At 37.9% G+C, this 24,110-nt stretch overlaps 1 protein-coding gene across 8 annotated transcripts in view; it reads right to left on the bottom strand.

Annotated features, from left to right (window-relative positions):
- Window positions 1–23,897, bottom strand: part of HDAC9 (histone deacetylase 9) — a 988,950-nt gene extending 965,053 nt beyond the window's left edge. For 4 of the 8 annotated variants that reach the window (XM_059885810.1, XM_059885813.1, XM_059885811.1 and 1 more), the window contains exon 1: window positions 23,800–23,897. The gene's annotated coding sequence lies outside the window, so the exon portion shown is untranslated. The remainder of the gene's footprint in view (window positions 1–23,799) is intronic. The other 4 variants (XR_009494194.1, XM_059885815.1, XM_059885816.1 and 1 more) reach the window with 3 other exon arrangements.
- Between the last annotated feature and the right edge of the window lie 213 nt (window positions 23,898–24,110).

Here is a 24,110-nt window from a genome sequence, read left to right as displayed (position 1 = left end):
ATTGTGAAAGTGTTATTACTATTTTTGTCCAAATGTATAAAGCAGATATAAATACATATTTCCCTTGAAGAATCATATAACATCACTAAGAATACCTATAATACTTCAAATGGTCTCAAAATAGAAGTATGATAGTTATTAAAAATAGGTAGTGTAATCAATTCTAACAGGCTAATTCTTACCACATCATTCATGCTGGATATACATTATGATTTAGAAACAATAAAATGCATATTTTCATAAATCTCCTTCAAAAATTTATACTGATGTGCTACTTTATCAGCATTATTTAAAGAATCTTAATTTCCAGGTTGATGAGAAAGCAGTATTTCTACAAAAAAAGATGAAAAATGAAGAGCAAAAAATTTGATTTCTGTATCACCAAATAGACAGTGGCTTCCAAATAAAAAGATGTCAGTATTATATTTTTAATGCAATAACACCATTTGCATAGTTCTTTAGTTACAAAGTACTTTTAGACATAGTACCATGTTTTACATTATTTTTGCATCAACCATGCTAATGGATACCTATAACTCCCTTCGCTATCCTTATAGGTGAGAAAATTGAGATGTCATATGCTTCATAATTAAAAGGTAATGAAGCAAAGTGAAAGTTAAAATTGAGTGAAATCTGAATTTATAGACTACCTAAAATTGATGACTGTGGACTTTGAGATTTTTGACATTTTAGTTTTTTTACATTGCAATCTAAAATATTTTAAAATGCTCTAGATACATTCTTGATTCTCAATAGCACAGTTTGATTTCAAATAAAAAATAACAAAAAGCAAGGGACAGGAAACTTTAAGAGACTGTAAGTGAAGCAGCATTGGAAGGTACTTTCCTTCAAAGGCATAGTTACTCTGTGTTTTAAAAAAAAATTATTTTAAATCTATAATGCCACTTTGTACAATTGATACTTGTATACTTCAAATAAAACTCAATTCAACCAATAATTTCCAAAAGTTAAACATACATGCAAAGCCAAAGTTTTGCTACTTGTCCCAAAACCTAAGATTGAAAAGATGTTTCTATTTCTACACACTTCTGCCATTTATTTCCACAAACACATATGACAACTGTCCATGGCCATTTATCGATACATAATTGTATCAATACATAACTGTACAATTTTATGTTCAAAGCTCTGGCCTTAAGGTGCAAAGTGAATCTCAAGTGGAAATATGAATTTGGTTTCCAAAATACCATCATTAAATACCTTTCAAAAATGTAAGCTACTCTCTGTGCCATTCAACCTTTTTAATAACTGCCTAGTCATTACATATTCTTCTAACATTATGAAAGCTTTGCTATCTGAACACTGTTATAAAGAAAATTAACATGCATTTCTATGTTGATACATACTAGTTTCCACTTATGATATCTGCATTTCCGACGAGCCACATTAAACCAAAGTTACCACAGTAACTATAGCTGCATAACTGAAATATGGCCATTTAAAGAGCTCTCCTAAAATATTTCAGGGATATGGGTACTCTACACGTATATGCATATGGGGTGTGTGTGTCTGTGTGTGTGCATCAGAGCCTCCATACACTTCCCTCTACTCATGGACAACAAGATCAGTGGATGAGTAGTCCTATTCACACATTTTAGGGACAAAATTGATTCAGAATTTGGCACAAATTAAGACTATTTTTAGTTGCCTGGAAAAGAAAGAAGTGCCAGTGGGGGAATATTTGTCAATGAAAAAGAACAATTTATTCTTAAATCTTCCCAAGTTTCTTTATCTAAATGGACTGCAGAGAAACAGACTATTTCTTAGAATAGGGAGGTTTTCCCCTACAATATTAGTCATTCTTACAATAAGTCTGAACTACAAATAACAGGAAACTGACCTTCATGTGGGTAGATAAGTGAAAAAAAAAGAATAAAGTTATGCTGATTATTTGTAAATACAGATTATTAAAGCCGATACAGAACTACTGCCTTCAAGTAATAGTTTCAATTAACTAGCACCTTAACTTGTCCATGCTGTAAAAAATGTATACACACACGTATATATGCACACTTAAGGAGATAATTAATATAAGCACAGCAAGAGCAAAATTGCTGCTATAAACCTTTTCCCTATTGACAGCCAAGAATGGTTATTTTCGGTCAACTATATTCCTTGAGGGCTTCCCTGGTAGCTCAGTTGGTAAAGAATCTGCCTGCAATGCAGGAGACCCGGGTTCAATTCCGGGTTGGGAAGATCCCCTGGAGAAGGAAATGGCAAGCCACTCCAGTATTCTTGCCTGGAGAATCCCATCCCAGAGGAGACTGGCAGGCTACAGTCAATGGGGTCGCAAGAGTCGGACACAACTTAGCGGCTAAACCACCACCACCATATTCCTTGAGGGACCTGGATCCACAATAGGGAGTTAAGAGTCTGCTTCAAAGAAGACATCTCTGACTACAAGTTGGTCAGCTGCCTGCAAATATATCCGTGCTATTATCCTGGGATAGAGCACAGGGCAACAGCCCAAGGGGATGACATCTTGCAATGCTTTAGCCTGCCTGTGCAGCCAGGGAAAGAGGGCATTAACACATTACACTGACCCAGCCCACACTGTGCTTATCAGTAACATTATTGTGGAGGTGGTTCCATAGATCCTCAAACTATTCCACCTGCTTTCCATAATGTTCTATAATGGGCAAGTTAGCAGAGCTTTACAGATCACACAAAATTTGCACAAGGATTATTTCCTCTGATCTTCACAACAGCCCTGGAGTATACTAAGCCATTTTTATCCCCATTTTATAGATGAAGAATTTGACGCTTAGAGAAGTTTTGAGAATTTGTTCACAGACATGCAGATGACAAATGGGAGGGCTGACCTTCTGCCTTTTAGCCCACTCCTCTCTGTTGCATCACAGGGAATCACAGGCTGTTCTAGCAAAGCTGCTTGAATATCAAGACTCTATCTACCTAGTCTCACAATTTCAGTACTGACTCACTGAGTTGCAGATCTTTACTTAAGAACTTACCTAGTCATTGAACAGACTGAACTCAACAACCAATGATGATAAATAGTTACAATAAATGTCTACAGGAATTCTCACAATATAAGCTTTCAGATTTGACTAAGATTTCATCTTCCTACCATAATCTTTATTTTGATTTTTAAAACTATAACCTAAGCTTCTTATTATAGTTTTTTTTTTTTTTCTTTTGGGCAATCGGTATTAGGAAGAAGTGGAATGATTTTGTAGTCTATGTAACTAATAAGAACTGTGTCTCTAAAATATTTTTCTCAGACTTAGGGCAAGTTGTAGTGCAGAGTTCAGTCTACAAAATCATTCACACTTATTTGCAAGTCCTTCTCTTCTGTGATGGAGCCATTAGCCCCAAGCCCTCAGCTTCATGGGCCGACTCAATTTATAGCACCCACTGTATGGGGCACTGAGCTCATGAGGAGGTTCATCAGACCTGCAGTGTCTATCTTATACCTCAAAATCAAATATTCTGCCATAATTTCATCTTTTGGAGAAAAATGCTAGAAAAATCACTCTTAACATTCTACTCAATTCAACAAACTCTTAATTGTGTACATACCAGATACTCTGTTACCCACGATGAAAATTTTCAATTCTTTACTTCTCACATTTCCCAAAGATAGTCATCAAAGCCAGAACCCTGATGTCTTAAAAGCATCTTTTGTATCTGGGCTCTCCTTTCCCTTTCAATGAGTACTGCCTTGGCTCAAGTAATTATTTATTCTTGATAAAAGAATTGATTACATTCTTTATCTAGCCTTCTGTCTGGTATCCTTGCCTCCAAGGAATGTCTGAATGAATTAATTAGTAAATAAAATGTGGCGACCTATAAACTCCTCAGTTGGCATTCAAGTTCCATCATAATTTATTTCCTCTCACCCCGATTTCTCTCCTTCCTTCTTTTCCTCACACATAACTCCTATGGTTCCAGATGATCTGTCATTATTCCTAGGGTGATATTCAACGCTGTCAACTACTGCTGAGGCAGAGGCATTGAGAAATCAGAACGAACACCTGGATAAGCATCTATGTGGCTATACTTAAACACATACGATGACCATGGGCTTAGTTCTTTCTGTATAGTATTGTTCACATTTCCATGCTTTTGTGCCTCCTTCCCTGCAAAATACTATCATCTCTTCTCTACCTCCCAGCTCAAATTCTTTAAAGCCATGTTCAAGTGAGAAATTTTAACCAATCACTCCAAGTAAATGGTCAGCTTCCTCATCTATGTTCCCACTGTGTCTTGTACCATAACTGTATAACACCCCCTATGTCAGATAATAAGAGCACCTCGTATACTAGTGACATACTTTTATTCATCATGAGACTACAGTCCTCGGTTCAGGGATTGCACTATCCCATCTCTGCAGTCCCCACATCTACCACCCGCCTGGTACGTATAGGAACACAATAAATTATTAAAGGAAAAGGGCTAAACCAATAAAACTTCACTTGCCTACCTTTGGGGGCAGAACCATTTATCCAATTTGTTAGTATAAAGTTCTGAAGGACTAGAACACAGTCCTTTGACTTATATCAATGAAAGAAATAAAAATACTCTGGAGCATGAACCACCATTTAGAAAGAGTAGACCCAGACAAGGTGTGGGTCTTCATGAATCAGGCTAAGACAGCAGACACCCCAAAACAAATTTGCCTATGAATTATGTTGTCCTAGATAAGGTCATTATTAAGGGTTTTGAACTGAAGTGATTTCTCAGATCTCTGGAAAGTTTCAGCTTCCCACCTTATTTGTTTAAGGTTTTTCTCAGCCTGAGGAAATTCATTTATTAATTAGACAAGTTCTACAAGTTCTACAAATTCACAACTGCATCAAAATAATCGAACTAGTATTCATCAAGAGACAGGAGAATGAGATATAGAGATTTAAGGATACTCGTTCCACTTCAACTTCAGTAGCAGAAGCAGGATTGAAAAATAACACTAATGACCACACTTAAGTTGTCTTAAACAATAGGACCCTTGGGACCCTGTGGACTCTGGGGACTGGAAAACTAGTTGACAGACACTCTCAGAGTACAGATAAGAACAAAACGGCCACTGGAGGGCCACACAGCAAACATACACTCTCTGTGCTAATTTGAAAGCAAATAGTAAGTTCTCTTCTAAGACTTTTTAGGAGAACCATTTAAGCACAGGCTACACTGCAGGGTGTAACACAGAGCATGGAATGTATTTTGGAAGGTTAGTTATGTATACATTTTGCATATTTAAAATAGCATTCAGTAGCCTATACTATAAATATAACACAATGGTAGTATCTAAAAATATATATAACACAATCAGAAATGGTGTGCTGGATAATTCATTTTATAAGAAGAAATTCTGCCAACTTCAGAGCCTGTACTAATAAACATAGACCTTTTCTTAGTAAGCATTGAGTTTAAAACCACACGGCTTAGCCCCAGGGTATCCAGCACCCAAATCATATCTCAAACAGCTTCTATGAAGACCATTTCATCAAAATCCTTCTTGCACTGATTTCTATGAGATCACCTTTGAAGGCCCCTACTTACAACTTCCCTTCTTGGACAATAGGGAATAGTAAGTCACAGCTACCATTATCATCAGTGTGAGTTTAAAATGAGAATCACAATGCCTGGAAACTGCAGGATATACAAGCCTCCTCTTAGTCATGGCAAAGAGGCTGTTAAAAAAAAGCGTTGTCTACTTGTAAATACACAGGAGACCAAAGTCTAAAATAGAATTGAGAAAAGGAAGTAATAGTTGAAGTGAAGGAACTTGCAACAGATAACCTCTGATACCTGTGCAGCAGGAAGGCTTTGTGATCTATACACTATAACCTTCCCTGCAGAAAACTTGCCTGATCAAGCGTGCTTAAAAGAACCTGGCTCGCAGCCTACTACCCTGCCAGTGTGGAGGCATGGGTCATGATCAGCAAGCCAAATACAAAAGACCTTTATCCATCAGTGCAATTTAGATCGACATGGTTCTTTCTTTCAAACTTCAATACTGAATACATTTAAATTTTTTCTGTGATTTTTTTTTTAATCTTGCAATCTATCTACTAAAGATCTGAAAATCGCTTCATGCAGCAAAGTGCCCATGTAAGATGTCTCACTAGCTGGGTGATCTGGTAGTCAATTAACCTTTCTGAGCCTCAGTTGCTTAAACATGAATTATTTAACTTACCAGGTCACTGTGAGGCTTGGACAAAAAATAAATGCAAAGTAATTGGTATGGAGTAGGTGCTTAAAAATGCCGGCTATTATTATCATTATTAGTATAGAAACTGTGTTTTACTTCAGGCTGAGTTCCATCCCAGGAGAAAACAGTGACACACGGTGCCTCTCACCCTGCAACGCAGCTGTTAATCTTTCGCACTCCACTAGGCTTACAATAGGGATCTAATTACTAAAACTTTTTTCCTTTCTTTGCTTTTTTTCTTTTAGGAGGCAAATGTCTACCCTAAGGAAAAATACCGCGCTATTATTTGCTTTGGAATATACCACGTTTGGGCTTCCCCGGTGGCTCAGCAATAACGAATCCGCCTGCAATGCAGGAGCCACAGGAGACATGGGTTCAATCCCTGAGTTTCGAAGATCCCCAGAGGAAGGCATGGCAACCCACTCCAGTATTCCTGCCTGGAGAATCTGCATGGACAGAGGAGCCTGGCGGGTCACAGTTCAAAGGGTCACAAGGAGTCAGACACAACTGAAGCGGCTTAGTACACACGCACATACTATGTTTACCCTAAGCTCTCACTGGTATTACTAAATATTTTATATATATACATAAACTTCAAAAATCATTTGGGTATTGACATAAAGTAAAACAATGTCAAAAAACAGCTATTTTTTTGTTCCTAAAAATAAAGTCAGGAATAACTATCATTTTGTAGAAATTTGAAGAGAAACATGAAGTATATTCCCTGCTGCTACTGCTGCTGCTAAGTCACTTCAGTCGTGTCCGACTCTGTGACCCCATAGACGGCAGCCCACCGGGCTCCCTCGTCCCTGGGATTCTCCAGGCAAGAACACTGGAGTGGGTTGCCATTTCCTTCTCCAATGCATGAAAGTGAAAAGTGAAAGTGAAGTCGCTCAGTCATGTCGGACTCCTAGTGATCTCATGGACTGCAGCCGCCAGCCTCCTCCATCCATGGGATTTTCCAGGCAAGAGTACTGGAGTGGGGTGCCATTGCCTTCTCCAATATCCCCTGAGTACATATAAATTCCTCTCCAAAGAACTTTTCTATTGTTTTAACAAATCATCTTGGGAATTTCAACTGACCTAAGGCTTCTCTTTCTATTTTGGGCAGGATTTCACTGGTTATGTTACTCAGGACTCTAGCTACTGCTAGTGTTTAGTCCAATTTTGAGCCAACCAAGAAACATCTTCATACATGGACAGGTAAGCACTTCAGGTGAAGAAATGATAACAGCAGAATATCCACACAAGAAGAAAAACAGGATGAGCCCTGACTACCAGGACCACTCAAAAAAATGTGAAATACGTGGAACTCTTCCCCAACCAACACCTATGTTGTCATTGATTCCTTTTATTCCCATCCTGCTATCTTTGATCCTCTTTTCCAGTAGGCTTCTCCAAGGTCTCTTCTAATTGAATAGGTCATTTTATTCTCTGATCCCTTTCCAAAGAACCCATTTTTACTAACAAATTCAATCAACCTTCTATCTTCCATTTTTACGTCCTTCTCATCCTCTTCCAAAGAGCTCTATTTTATACATAAGATTATCTCAATTCCACCCCTCTCATTCTTTTTTCACTTATGCATGTCCTTTTCCTACAGAGGTTTCCTTAGAACACACACCAGTATTTTCAAATACCCCTAAAATTCCAGAATACAGTTAGACAGGAAAAATGAATCATCATATTAGATATCTTGTTCTTTTATCTTCACCCTACCAATTAATATTGACTTTTCTAACTTGCACAAACTTTGTATTCAAGTTAAGATACCACCCAGATTCATGTTACAAAACTCCTTGGGCTATATTTAGCTCAGCAGCAACAGTTTTAACAGAGACTGAATTTAGCATGTACTTATCAAGGCTTGGGGTTCCCCAGGGGCTTGGCAGTAAAGAATCAGCCTGAAATGCAGGAGACATGGTTTCAATCCCTGGGTCGAGAAGATGCCCTGGAGGAGGAAATGGCAGCCCACCCCACTATTCTTGCCTGGGAAGCCCCAGGGGCAGAGGAACCTGGAGGACGACAGCCCACGGGGTTGCACAGAACAGGACATGACTGAGTGACTGAACCAGCACCACCACCGAGGGGTTATTGTGCATGCTCAGTACAGAGCTGAAGGCGCAGCTCAGACGATTTCTGTCTCACATATAGCACACCAGGGATTTCTTAGGGTGTTGTCTAAGGACTCCCCTAAAAATACAGATTAAGATACTTGGAACTTACCTAGAAATTTCAATATCAGAATCTGTGTAACAAGAGTCCATAAACGGCATTTTAAACAAATTCCCACAATGATGCTTAAGTGAGCTAAAGGGTGAGAACAACTGGAGGAATGACATATGTATAAACAATTAAGAAACAACAAAACAGAGAGAATAACGTGGTCTAAACTGGCTTTGGAGTCTGACAGACCATAATGAAAATTCCACCTTCCCAATTTCTTGCTATATTTTTATGGGTAAATTACTCTACCACTCTTACTTTCCTCACCAAGAAGATGCTGGCTCTAATAACTACTTGTAGGATCACTAGGGACAAATGACAATACATTTAAAATACTTAGCACAATGCTCAATAAATGGGAAATATCATTATGAAAGTCAGGGCCTCTGTGTTACAAACTGCCCCTAGAATCGTGAAACATCACAGCCCTAATAAGTATAATTTTTTAAAGGGAACAGGACAGCATATGCACTACAAGAATTCAGGAAAGGGAGTTTTCACTGTAATCAGAGGTAGAAGGAAAGGTACCCTGAAACAGCTGGTATGCAGCTTTAGGATGTTGGATTTTAAATCAAACATGCATGGTTGGCAAAAATGTCCTTCTTTCCCAAGGGTCCTCAAGCCTTAACTCAATGAACTGGAAAGTTTTAAGAAACAATTTTAAAGTTACCTCGCTGTGTCTTTCAACTATCCTGTGATGGAAACAATCCACATTTGAATTCCCGTATCATAAAATATATTCAGTGTTAAAATTATCCTCAAAATTATTTCAAGTTCTATACTAGTAACAGGATGTTAGTCGTGTGTTTTATGTAGCACCTTGTATTCCTGACAAGACAGTAGGACTTTGTACAGACTGCTGTGTTGTTGATATACAAAATGACAGTGCTGGCCGCCTCCTCAGGGAGGGAGACCCTTTGGGTTTCTATACTCTTATTACTGATGGGTTGTAGCTATTTTATCATTGCTTGGAAGAACCTATGAACGATGTCCACTGAGGTTCAGGAAGGTCAAGAAGATGAAGACTAACCTGCTCCAGGGAGCGAACTGGCTCATGATAAAATCAAGCCTCTTGATCCCATTAGTAAAACACACTAATCAATTAAGCTAACACACTCAGAGCCAAACCTATTAAACCTTATAATTCCTGGGAAGAATAAAGAGCAATTACTCCTTCCCTTCAAAAAAAAAAAAACAAAGAGAATTACAAAATCTGCAAAAAATAAGATAACAGTTACCAAATATATAAATACAGTCTCAGAACTCAAAACAAACACAGCACTCAATCCACAAGACACTTATTCCCTCTGAGTGAGAAGGCCTTCTCTGAAACTGAGTATCTGAATAAAAACAAAGGAGCTAAAACAAACCATTTTATCACAGGCAACTTCTATTAATGTCACAGAGGGGAAGAAATACAATCTTTTCTTTCATATTCTACCTCTGGAGGAAAAAATAAGCATATGTACATACGTATATATCTGCACATATTAAACTGAGACAGATCAACACATATAAATAGCTCAATGCAACATCTGTAGTAGTCTTTAAAACTGTATTAAAGTCCTTGCTGTTTATCAGGCTGGTAAATCATATCAGCTCCTAGATATTTAAATTGCCAGTTGCTGGGCAACCAGAGCTCTGTCAACTGTCACTCACTCTTAAGTTCCTCTGCAACACTCCTTTAAGAAAAAAAATAGTGAAAAATTCTTGAGATGCTTTTTTTGGGCATAAGAAATGCACTTAATTTTATCCCTGAGCTTAAAGTGTCTAAGAATTGAGTGATACTGTGAAAATGTTCAGTGAGTTGGAGGAAGGGCAGTATGTGAATCACATAGTGAGGTGGGTGAGTATCTAGACAGAAAAGTCGAGGGACTTCACTAAAGGAAGCTTCCCTTTCAGAACACAATTCCACAGTAGAGACATGCTTGTGATAGAAGCCTTCTAAAAGAAACTATGCACTTTGGGGGAAATTGGTGAGTCTCAACAAAACTGATGTCTAGTCATTTTTATATTCACATGCTCATCACTGAAGAATAAGTACTACAGTCACGGTAATTATTCCTTGCTTCTGATCCTGCCCTTTTTTTCCTGGATAGTTAGAAACAAAGTGATATGCCATTGTCTCATGAAAATTTCTGCCTTGTGAATGTTGTTTTATTTTCTTGGATGTAAATTAGTATCCATTATTTACTCAGTCCAAGAGTTAAGTATCTACCAGTAGAATAAAACCCTTCAAGGTAAGTAAGGCAGTTTTCTCAGCCATGAAGATAATATAATGTGGCATCTATGCAGGTCACTCTGTTAATACAAGTAGGTGTAGAATTGCCACTCCCTGCCACTCTGGGCCGCAGGTTTGAACCAGATCACCTCTAAAGTGAAAAAACACTTCCTAGAAAAAATACTTCATAAATCCATCAGTCTTTAAATAATATAGCTCTCAGTTGTAGCCTATACAAAACTGAGCCAACCCAATAAATCACACTTGCTTGTATCAGTATATTTCACAAATATGGATAGAAACACACAAACCTAAAAAGAAAGTTATTAAAATGTGTAATTTGCTCTGTTACACATTTAAAAATAAAAAGGGGTATCTTTATGACTTCAAGTAGGATATTCTTTCTTAAACAAGACATAATTTCTCTCCTTTGAAATTTAAAACTTTGTGCAACAAACTTTTAAAAAGTATAATGATAAATCACACAGAAAAAATCAGTAAGAAAACCAAGTAAACCAAAAAAGAACAATTTAGAAATAGAAAAGAAATGGGCAATAAACTGAAAGTAAACTTCAGCAGCCAATAATTCCATGAAAAGACTCTCAGTGAGATACCAATCACATCCATCAGACTGGATACCATTTTAAAATCTTAAAACTCTAGTGTTTGTAAGTATATGGAACAACTAAAAGCCTCACGCACATACAGAGACAGTGTAAATACACGTATCACTTAGAAGAGCAATTTAAAATTATTTTGTGAAGTGGGAGAGTTATAAACTGTGATAGGCAGAATAAAAGCCTTACCAGAGATGGCATTCACCAAAGATGGCCTAATCCCCAGACCCTGTAAATAAATTACCTTACAGAACAAAGAGGAATTAAAGTTGCAGACAGAATTAAGTTTCCTAGTAAATGACCTTAAAATAGAGACATTATCCCGTGTTATTCAGATGGGCCCCAGTGTATTCACCATGTTTCTTAAAAGTGGAGGACAGACAGAAGACAGTTAGACGGAGCTATGATAGTAGAATAATAAGAGAGATAAAGTACTGCTGACTCTGAAGATAGAGGAAGGAGGCCACAATCCAAAGAATGTGTGCACTCTCTAGATGTGTAAAAGTCAGGAAATGAATTCCCCCATACAGATTCCATAAGAAAACAGCTCTGTCAACCTGGATTTTAGCCCACTGAGATTCATGTCAGACTTCTAATCTCCATAAGACTAAGATAATAAATTTGTGTTGTTTTAAGCCAGCAGGTTTGGGGTAGTTTGTTTTAAGAGCAACAGAAAGTTAATAAATGACCCAGCAATTCTACTCCTAGGGAAATTCCCTCACCTTCCTTCTTGGACAAAATCGCAAGAATGTTCAAGGTAAGATTATTCAGAACTGCAATTTTGGAAACAGTCTAAATGTCCATCAACATAAGAATGGATATATAAACACTGTCATGATTTATATAATAGAATACTACACAGTAATTACTATAAAGGACCAAGAGCTATATAAATCAACATGGATACATCTTAAAACTTATGGTTCAGTTCAGTTCAGTTCAGTCACTCAGTCGTGTCCGACTCTTTGCAACCCCATGAATCGCAGCACGCCAGGCCTCCCTGTCCATCACCAACTCCCGGAGTTCACTCAGACTCACGTCCATCGAGTCAGTGATGCCATCCAGCCATCTCATCCTCTGTCGTCCCCTTCTCCTCCTGCCCTCAATCCCTCCCAGCATCAGAGTCTTTTCCAATGAGTCAACTCTTCGTATGAGGTGGCCTAAGTACTGGAGTTTCAGCTTTAGCATCATTCCTTCCAAAGAACACCCAGGGCTGATCTCCTTCAGAATAGACTGGTTGTAAATGAATAAAAATAATAAACTAAAGCATGGTTCTATAAAATACCATCTGTATAGGGTTAAAAACATACAAAGTGATATGATGATGTATGGGGATAAATAATGCAGTAGTTAAAGAGTAAGCAAATGGATGGGAATGGTAAACACTGTACTCAGGACGTGGCTACCTCTGTGGACCGAAATGGACAGACGCTTCAAGTATGTCTTGAATGCTTTATTTTATAAAACAAAAACAAAAGTTCTAAGGAAAATAAGACAAAACACAAAGATCTGACAATTATATAGTGAGTAGATGACAATTAAATGTATCACATATATTTTCTGTATTCTGAAACATTTCATAAATTTAAAAAAACATATGTTTCAATGATGTACTTTTCATGTGTCCACTGGCAAGCAGATAAACTGATTCTTCCCAAGCTCACAGAAAATGATCTCACCCAAGGAAGTATGTAGCCCTATTAACTTGCCAATTAAAAGACAAAAATACCAAAAAGCAAATATCAATATTTGACCCAATTTTTGTAACCTTCCAAATGTACACTGAAGAAAGTAGATTTTTATTTTTCCTTTTATTTTAAGCAATTTCATTTTAATGTCTGAAAGTCAAGAAGTAATTCACATTGGGAAGATTTCTTCTCTGCCTCCAAACAGGCATACCCAGGTGTGAAGAGATCTATTTGTAAGTGGGTATTTATGAAACAGACCATAATAAGAATGCTGTCACCTTTCAGACAAAAAAGAAAGATGGTTCATTTAGAAACACAATGTTGAAATAAATTGTTAAATGATAAAATAACATTCTACTTCAAATCATCAAAACCCTACATCAATAAGGATAAATAAGCCTATTAGCTAAAGACAAAATGTCGAGGAAAATCATAAATCTACTTCTGTGGTTTAATATTTTTCCTTTATTATTTACACTCCTATCACACACATTTCCATTTCTATTTTTCTCTTTTTTAAGTGGCAATGTTTGTCTAATGCCTCAAGGGTATTATGAGAAGATTAGGAGATAACCATTATTTTTCTTGAGAAAATCTAAAACATGAGGGGGGTTTCCACTTTGACTACTTTTCCTCCTGATGTTTGGATGGCATCACCGATTCAACGGACATGAGTTTGAGCAAACTCCGGGAGACTGTGAAGGACAGGGAAGTCTGGCACGCTGCAGTCCAGGTCACAAAGAGTCGGACACAACTGAGCGACTGAACAACAACAACCTCCTGAACCGGAAAGCTTTAACTGTTTCTCTAGAAAGCATTCATAACTTAAAATACGGAAACTAAATTGTTCTTGCTAGAAGTAAAAAATAAGCACAAGAAAAGTCTAAGAATAATGTATAAATATATGACAGGTAAACTAAGAACTGTTTTGCCACCCACTGTTATTCTAATAAAGCTTACTTAATCTCTTAAACAAGCCAAGGTCCCTTTCTTTTAAGCCTGAGAAAACTAAATTAATTATATTTAGCCCTGGGTGGCACAAAATTTAATATCTGTGCCTGCCAATATGCCAACCACAACATAAAAGGCAATAGTAGCAGCTCCGAAGAAAAACAGCTGTTTTCCTGACTGGTCAAGCCTAAATCCATTTATGCTTCAATCATTTCTGAAGATTAAAAATGAAGACTTGTCATATTATTTATGCCTAAAATAAAAGATAAACATACTATTCCAGTTTAGATTATTTCACCTTTTTTTCCTTCCTGTTTCTTTTTCTCCAATCATCCAGCATGAAGACCCTTTGGTTGGTCAATCAACATTCCTACGTATCATCTACATGCCTCTTCTCTAGAGAATATCATCTGTTGTTCTACTCACTTCTTATGAGAGATATTCCTTCTCTCACTAGGATCATTTTCTCTTTAAGCACCTACTGCTATTCCTTCTAAGTTAACTGCCTTAAACTTAATACAATAGGTGTCTCTAAATCCATCTGGGCTGCTCTTCTTTCCTTTAGAGGAAATTAATTCCCCACTGACCTCTGACGGATCACCTCTACCTGAACACAACCTCTGTGAAAAGCTCAAATCCATTCTATTAATGAGTAAATGATAAGCATTTAAAAGATGTTCTCTACACTGAGATATACCTTTGTAAGTTCTGTTTATTGGTTTATTTCATTAAGTCTTCTGTGAGTGATCCAGCATCCCTCTGTTATATTATGTAGTCACTCAATTATTTGAATACTACCAAGTTTCCTTCAAATCTTAATTAAAGGCCCTCTGCTCATTCAAATAAGCCTTAATACCTTGAGCCCCATAATTATGCATAGCTCTCACCACCAATTGGTGTTAACCTAATCTATGACTGGCATGTGCTTACATAATACACTGACAAATGTGAAACAGCACAGCCTTCACCAGCTCAGTCTATCTGAAAACATACTACTGTATTCAAAGTCATCACATCACACTGGCTTATTACTTGAAATTACTTATCTCCATGTTTAATTATCTTGCTTAGTCAATGCTTTCTCTTGAGTGTATATCTTCTACTGTCAGATTACAAACTCCATGAAAGTAAAAATGAGGTCTAATTCACAGGAACCAGAAAGTGCCTGGCATAGGATAGACAATCTACATATACTATTAACTGTTCAAATAAAATCCATCTAAAATCTGCTTCTCAAAAATTCTCACCTGACAAACATATTTGGGATCACTTAGTGACCTAAATCTTACAACGCCTAAGTGCTAGTCACAAATTGTGGAAACACAAAAGTAGTGAAACTTAGTCTTTGTGAACAGGAAGGGTTCCCAGAGTTGGTGAGGACAAGCTAAGCCCTGAAGGAGAAACAGGAAAATGCCATTCAAAATACTTATTTATAATAAACAGACTACTGCAATATCTTTCATTTTTTTAGACTTCAGGAGGTTTGAGATTTCAAGGAGGTTAGGAGAAGCATCAGAGGTACAAGGAACAGAACTGTGAGCATTCTGGAAGAAATGGACGGTCTAGAAACTGCTGGTCAATTGCCTGGGGTGATGGCTGAGGAGAAGATGAGGAGAGAAAGGGCAAGGAGTGATACTGGGAGTTATGAGGGCAGATCATGAAAAGGAGGGCAGTGGGAACCTCCGAAAGGGTTTAAACAAGAGTAGGACATAATCGGGTTAACATTTAGAAAAAAATAATGTGGCAGTCTCGAATGGTTCATATTTCAGAGGAGGGAATGACAGGACCAGGAAGACTGGGTAAAAAGCTGCTGCTGCTGCTGCTAAGTCTCTTCAGTCGTGTCCAACTCTGTGCGACCCCACAGACGGCAGCCCACCAGGCTCCCCCGTCCCTGGGATTCTCCAGGCAAGAACACTGGAGTGGGTTGCCATTTCCTCCTCCAACGCATGAAAGTGAAAAGTGAAAGTGAAGTCGCTCAGTCGTGTCAGACCCTTAGCGATCCCATGGACTGCAGCCTTCCAGGCTCCTCCGTCCATGGGATTTTCCAGGCAAGAGTACTGGAGTGGGGTGTCATTGCCTTCTGCAAGAAGCTGCTACAGGATCCCAAATAAAACATGAAGGGAAACTGGGACAATGGGAGTGGGGTTGGACCAGAGAGAATGGAGCCCGGGGCACTCAAGGAGGTAGGACCAATAGGGCTAAATGATAAAAGCAATGAGTGAAAGCAGAGGTCAAACATGACCGCAGAGGTTTCTGATTCGGTGATCTAAAAGGAGGTCCCCACCACAGAAATCAGAAATAAGAAATGAGTAAAAGTAACTCAGAAGTCTACTATCCCTGACTGAGGTAAGGAAATATGTCAATATGTTAATGATTTCCTCTGAAAACTGGTATTTAAGATGATTTTATCTCCTTTAGCCTTTTTATTTCCAAATTTTGTAAAATACAACATGTATTATTCACAATCAGAAAATGTTATTTCCAATGTTTTTCAATAAAATTGCTTTTATTATTTTATTTATTTACTTGTTTTTTTTTTTTTTAATTCTTTAATCTTTAATTCTATTAAAAAAAAAAAAAAATCCCGAACCCTCCTCCCTCCTCCCTCCCCATACCATCCCTCTGGGCCGTCCTAGTGCACCAGCCCCAAGCATCCAGCATCGTGCATCAAACCTGGACTGGCAACTCGTTTCCTACATGATATTTTACATAGTTACATATTTTACATATTTACTTCCCACTAGAGGGTCTAAAAGTCATTAAAATCAAAACACAGTGTGACATGTAGATAGATTTAGAGGACTGGAGTTTTGTTTTGTTTTTTGGTATAAATGTACCCAGTAACAGAAGACTACCGGGTGAACCATGTCAACCTGGGCTTTTCTCTCCTTCTAATGAGATTATCTGCTACATGTCATAGAAATTTTGTGTAATGTCTTCTGTTAAAATATATCATGCCCAGCCATACTCTGCACCAAATTAATAGGTAAAATAAAAGGGATATTCACTTCTCACAAACTTTTTAGTTTGCTTTCAATTTTTACTTAATTAGAGCAAGCTATCTTACATACTTAACATCTTGACATGGTAATTCAAAAGGATTCTGCCATTCTTGTCAATAAACAACTTATAAACATGCCATCTTCATAAACAGGGTGACCACAAGAATCATATAGATTGCTCAAAAGCATCTTAATGTAGTCAGCTGTGTGATAAGTGTTAACAAGTAGCATAACTCCATCTTCTGATTCCTCCGGGAATTTCTTCTCCAGGCTTTAGAAAGAATTATTATTATTACTTGTCCAAAATGCAAATATGCCACTGCAGAGATTTATTCACTCAACAACAGGTCTAGGAACATGGAATATACCAGTTTACAAAAGATTAGGGGAATAAAACTTCCTGACTTCATGGAGCTTACATTCGGGTGAGAAAGCAGCAGTGGGCAGAGTTTTGGAAGTATCTCCACAAGATTACTATAAATCTAAAGTGGTTCAAAACCTATGGGTTCCAAAGAGTAGAACTGAAGAACCCCGGTAGGACCAAATAGGCCTAACAACTAAATCCAGTGCTTCAGAGCATGCTGCTGATATAATGGAACATTTTAAGGGAAAAGTTTTATCTCCTCAGCTTGGTATAATGTTTGCTGCCATGGGATAACTCCACAGACTTGGGAGCAGGAAGAACTAGAATCACAAAAAGTGTACATACAATTGAATACTCATGACCTGCCAAGTTTACATTTAAAGTAAATGTTAAGTTTACATTTAAAGTAAAAATGTAGCAAATAAATAATATGATAAAGTCATAAAGTAAGAGAACACAGATAGGGTAAACTAGAGCCCAGAATAGAGGTCAAGTTCGGGAATCAATCCTGGTTCTACCATTGAGTTGTGTCTTGGAACAGTTACTTATTGAGTCTCAGTCTCTAATCTGTAAAAGGAGGGCACTTAACTAGATCCCTAACACAGTCTGTTTCTTTATAGTTTTCCCTTTCTATAGGATACTTTTAATAGAACAAGTTTTCTATATGATAATCCTACACTTATATGAAAGTACATGCTGTCTAGAATTTTACATCATTAACTGTTGGATTCTTCACAATAATTACTAATTCTGTATTTCTTGACCTTTGGGCTGTAATTTTTTGTATTATACAGCTTCCTTGGTGGCTAAAACAGTAAAGAATCTGCCTGCAATGCAAGAGACCCAGGTTCAATCCCTGGGTCAGGAAGATTTCCTGGAGAAAGGAATGGCAACCCACTCCAGGATTCTTGCCTGGAGAATCCCATGAACAGAGGAGCCTGGAGGGCTACACTCCATGGGGTCACAAAGAGTCAGACATGACTGAGCGACTAATACTGACCTGCCAAACCCTCTGGAAGGAGGTTTGACTGAGTTTCACTTCAAGGAAAGTAAAAGCAGCCCTCTGGTGTTGAGATGAGGGGTCTTGGAGGGCAAGATGAAAGCTATTACTCTGATCTGAGATGAGCTGGTCCAGAAAGAACAAAAACAACATGGTCAGTTGTCACTTCTGCTCAAAGCATAGAAACAGTTAGGGGATGAACAGAATTCTAATTCCCTTGCATGATGAAGATAGGACAACAAAATTCTATGTGATATCATTGACCTCATCCCAGTAACAAGAGATATTGCTATAACAAGTTGGGGCAGCACATAAGACTTCAATGAACTTAATCTTCAAACATGTATTTTTTGGATAGGGAGAAGAACCTCAGGGAATAAGAAAGAATTGCTAGAGTGGGTGTGTGTGAAAGTTGCTCAGTCAAGTCCAACTCTTTTCGAGCCCATGGACTACACAGTCCATGGAACTGTCTAGGCCAGGATACTGAAGTGGGTAGCCTTTCCCTTCTCGAGGGGATTTTCCCAACCCAGGGATCGAATCCAGGTCTCCTCCACTGCAGGCGGATTCTTCACCAGCTGAGCCCCAAGGGAAATGGGTAGGAAGGATTATAAGAAGGGATGGGTCCCCGGGGGGATTACTATGCTCTAGTTGACTATTTTGGATAGAGTTTCATTGGGTCAAATTAAGTCACTTCTTTAGGCCAAAGGAAGATACTTCTAATCCCTTCCATATCTCCTAAAGAATGCTCACAACAAGTGGGGAAATGGGGATTCTTCATCATCCTAAAACAATGAAGGACTAGTATCAGTTCATTAAGTATCAGTTCATTAAGAACCAAGGACTTGTCAAGGAAAATCAGGAGTAAATGAACTGATACGGTGTTGTAGGCCCTATCCAATATGTGCCTCCTGTATTCCAAACACTACTTACACAGATATTTATAAATATCATGTGATATAACCTATAAGGGTCATCTAAAAAGAATAATATAAATGAGCTTATTTTTAAAACAAAAACAGAGTCACAGACTTAGAGAACTAACTTATGGTTATCAACCAGGGGGAAGAGTAGGGGAGAGGGACAGATTGAGAGTTTGGGATCGACATGCACACACTGCTATATTTAAAATGGATAACAAACATGATCTACTGTATAGCATAGGGAAGTCTGCCTAATACTCTTTTTTTTTTTTTTTTTTTTTGGTTTCTGCTAGCCTTTACCTAATACTCTTTAATAACCTAAAGGGGAAAGAATTTGAAAAAGAATAGATACATTATATGTATAACTAAATCACTCTGCTGTACACCTGAAACTAACACAATATTATCAATCAACTATGCTTCAATATAAAACTTTCTTAAATTTTTTAAAGAAAGTAAACTTAGAGATGCTTGATTCCAAAAATAAAATCTATGCAGCAAGTATTTTAAAAACAATATATTAGAACTTGACCATAACTTGGTGGTTATTTCGGCTTGGTAATAATGAAATGACACAAGTAACTAAAAAGAAAGGATCTATGAAAACACAAAGATGTAAAAGATAAGCTCCAGTTCCACACCATGCCCATCCCCAGCTCTATGCTATTCTGAGAACCCTAAAGTAGACACGCCACTAGAAAATACAAACGCCAGCAGTTGAACATTTTATATGATGAATCAGGCTGTCTTGATATCTAGACCACAAGTACCCTGGTGTGTTGAAAATTTGCTCTATTTATTCAGAGCTGTTAGTCCTGCCCTGGACTTAATATTCCTTTCTGAATACTAAAGTTTTAAAGTATTTACTATGCAAAATTTCCTGCCCAACTGAAGCAGCAGCTCAGGAAGCAGAGCTCTGCCTGTGGGCTCTGAAGGGTGTTTTAGACTCTGTGCACCTGGGATCAAAGGCAGGATTTTCAGATAACTTTAAAGCCTTTGCTAGAACATTCAGGAAATGTTCAAGGTTTTTAAATTTATCACCAGATGTAGAGGGAAAAGACTTTTTTCAAATAGATAATTTTTCCACAGTCCTGAAAGTGCTTTTTAACAAACCATAATCACCTCACTCAGATGCACTGCAACTAGCAAGGGAACAATACAGTTTACTTTTGAAAGGACTCTGCAAAATACTCATTACCAAACAATAGAAGCTATGCTTCAGCAGGGCCCTTGGTTCAATTTTAAAATGCTTTAAGACTAATATGGCTTGCTTATCAGGGCACACAACATCTCACCAGCTGAAGAACCTTGTTTTCATAGTGGCTGGTTTATTCTAAAGACAACTGCTACTCATTGAGAATTTTATTTTTGTGAAGGGACAGGAAATCAAATTCCATTGTAGTCATTTAATTAAAAAAAACTTACAATTTGATTTCCCATTCAAAATATGAGTGACCTCCAAATTAAATGCTGTTATCATCAGAACTGCTTTGTTTTAAATCTGATATTACTCTTACAAGAGAAAATTTAAAGAAAGAAGAACAGGATATATATTCAATGACATTGGCATATAGATTAAAATCTTTGGTATTGGAAAGAAAAAAAATTAATGTTACTTTTTCTAAGTATTGCATACCAAGCAGTAATATAAAAAAGCCTAAGTTATTATAATTAGGTGACTAATTATAATAGTCACTTGGTGACTCAGATGGTAAAGAACCTGCCTACAGTGCAGTGTAGTTATTTGCACGGCTAAATAGTAGGAAAATCTTGAATAATCAATTATCTAAACATAATTATTAACAATTTCTCCTACATGATACAAAGTATTGATACACCTTGCTAATTTTGTTCACTTGAATTAAAACAATAATAAGAAGATGGAATGAAATCTAGATCTAGCCAGAGTGACATAACTTATTCTAAGTCCTGGGGAAGAAAATATATAAGTTTTTTCTGATTTGAGTGTGCTCAAAGAAAAAAACTTGTAAAACAACTTATACACTGGTATTCCAATCTTTAAAAATACAACAAATTTATACCAATTAATCATTTCTTTAGACCAATTCTGTCTTTGAAGAAACAGAGGTCATTCCCCTGATGCCAAAAATCCCTAAGCAGGATGTTACCTTGCCACTACTGGTTTTTCATCAGAGGCTCCTCCCTGGCTGTGGGGGAAAGGCCTGCATCCTGCCCTTAATTTATTCATGGACTGAGGTTAGTGGAGAACCTGGATTTCTCTGTGGTGCTCTATTAGTTTCCTAAGGTTATCCTAAAAAAATTATTACAAACTTGGTGCCTCTAAACAACAGAATTTCTTCTCTACAGAAGCAAAAGGCAAAGGAGAAAAGGAAAGATATACCCATTTGAATGCAGAGTTCCAAAGAATAGCAAGGAGAGAGATAAGATAGCCTTCCCAGTGATCAAGGCAAAGAAATAAAGGAAAACAATAGAATGGGAAAGACTAGAGATCTTTTCAAGAAAATTAAAGATACCAAGGGAACATTTCATGCAAAGATGGTCACAATAAAGGACAGAAACGGTATGGACCTAACAGAAGCAGAAGACATTATGAAGAGGTGGCAAGAATACACAGAAGAACTATACAAAAAAGATCTTTATGACCCAGATAACCATGATGCTGTGATCACTGACCTAGAGCCAGGCATCCTGGAGTGCAAAGTCAAGTGGGCCTTAAGAAGCATTACTACGAACAAAGCTAGTGGAGGTGATGGAATTCCAGTTGAGTTATTTCAAATCCTAAAAGATGATGCTGTGAAAGTGCTGCACTCAATAAGCCAGCAATTTTGGAAAACTCAGCAGTGGCCAGAGGACTGGAAAAGGTCAGTTTTCATTCCAATCCCAAAGAAAGGCAATGCCAAAGACTGTTCGAACTACCACATAATTGCACTCATCTCATACGCTAGTAAAGTAATGCTCAAAATTCTCCAAGCAAGGCTTCAACAGTCCATGAACCGAGAGCTTCCAAATGTTCAAGCTGGATTTAGAAAAAGCAGAGGCATCAGAGATCAAATTGCCAACATTCGCTGGATCACAGAAAAACCAAAAGAATTTCAGAAAAACATCTACTTCTGCTTTATTGACTACTCCAAAGCCTTTGACTGTGTAATCACAACAAACTGTAGAAATTCTTTGAGAGATAGGAATACCAGACCACCTGACCTGCCTCCTTAGAAATCTGTATGCAGATCAGGAAGCAAGAGTTAGAACCAGATATGGAAGAACAGATTGGTTCCAATCTGGGAAAGGAGTACATCAAGGCTGTATATTGTCACCCTGCTTATTTAACTTATATGCAGAGTACATCATGCAAAATGCTGGGCTGGATGAAGCACAAGCTGGAATCAAGACTGCCGGGAGAAATATCAATAACCCCAGATATGCAAATGACACCACTCTATGGCAGAAAGCGAAGAAGAACTAAGAGCCTCTTGATGAAAGTGAAAGAGGAAAGTGAAAAAGCTGGCTTAAAACTCAACATTCAGAAAACCAAGATCATGGCATCCGGTCCCATCACTTCAAGGCAAACAGGTGTGGAAACAATGGAAACAGTGACAGACTTTCTCAGGCTCCGAAACCACTGCAGATGGTGACTACAGACATGAAATTAAAAGATGCTTGCTGCTTGGAAGGAAAGCTATGACCCACTTAGACAGAAAGCAGAGACATTACTTTGACAACAAAGGTCCGTCTAGTCAAAGCTATGGTGTTTCCAGTAGTCATGTATGGATGTGAGAGTTGGACTATAAAGAAAGCTGAGCGCTAAAGAATTGATGCTTTTGAACTGTGGTGTTGGAAAAGACTTTTGAGAGTCCCTTGGACAGCAAGGAGATCCAACCAGTCCATCCTAAAGGAAATCAGTCCTGAATATTCACTGGAAGGACTGATGCTGAAGCTAAAGCTCCAATACTTCGGCTACCTGATGCAAAGAACTGACTCATTAGAAAAGACCCTGATGCTGGGAAAGATAGAAGGCAGGAGAAGGGGATGTCCGGGGATGAAATGGCTGGATGGCATCACCAACTCGATCAACATGAGTTTGAACAAGCTCCAAGAGTTGATGATGGACAAGGAAGCCTGGTGTGCTTCGGTCCATGGGATCACAAAGATTCAGACATGACTGAGTGACAGAACTGAACTGACAGAAGTTCTGGAAGTCAAAAGTCCAACAACAATTTCACTGGACAAGGTATCAGCAGGACCCCAATCCTGCCAGAGGCTCTCAGAGAGGATGCGTTTCTTGCCATTTCTGGTGGCTGTTGATATTCCGTGACTGTGGCAGCATCACTCCAGTCACTGGCCCCGAGGTCACATTGCCTTCTCCTTTTCTGTATGTATCAAATGTCCCTCTGCCTCCCACTTAGGAGGATATATGTGAATGCATTTAGGGCCCACCTAGATAATACACAACAATCACAGTAGTCGCAAACTCTTTAATCATAAATGCCAAGACCCTTCTCAGCCACATAAGGCAGCACTCACAAGTTCCAAGGGTAAGGCAGTGGGTGTCTCACGCGGTGCCATCATTCAGCCGACTACAGGTGTCTCATACAATCCAACAGATTACAAAGCAGCTTGTAAAACTTGCCAACTTACTTCTCTGTGACTCTCCAAAAATGAAAGAATAGCAAAACACAGTACGTGCAGATCGTAAGCGAAGCATTAGATGTTTCATAATTTCTTGATGCTGGGGGATGAAATAAAATGTCATAAAAGTAAAAATTACAATGGCATTTTGATATCTGATAAAATTAAATATTTAATATTCATAAGCATACTTTTCACTCTAAAATACATTATTTTTTGTTAAATTTTAAGCACATCTGACTAGTTTAGAAATTGAAGATTACTAGAACTGCTAGTAAATGCAGGTACAATCATAACATTTATTTGCTGGGACTCTACTA

Source organism: Bos taurus, chromosome 4 (assembly GCF_002263795.3).
Source record: "Bos taurus isolate L1 Dominette 01449 registration number 42190680 breed Hereford chromosome 4, ARS-UCD2.0, whole genome shotgun sequence".
NCBI classification, from domain to species: Eukaryota; Metazoa; Chordata; class Mammalia; order Artiodactyla; family Bovidae; genus Bos; species Bos taurus.
The sequence above is the reverse complement of the archived record's forward strand: the minus strand, read 5'-3'. Positions and strand labels throughout refer to the sequence as shown.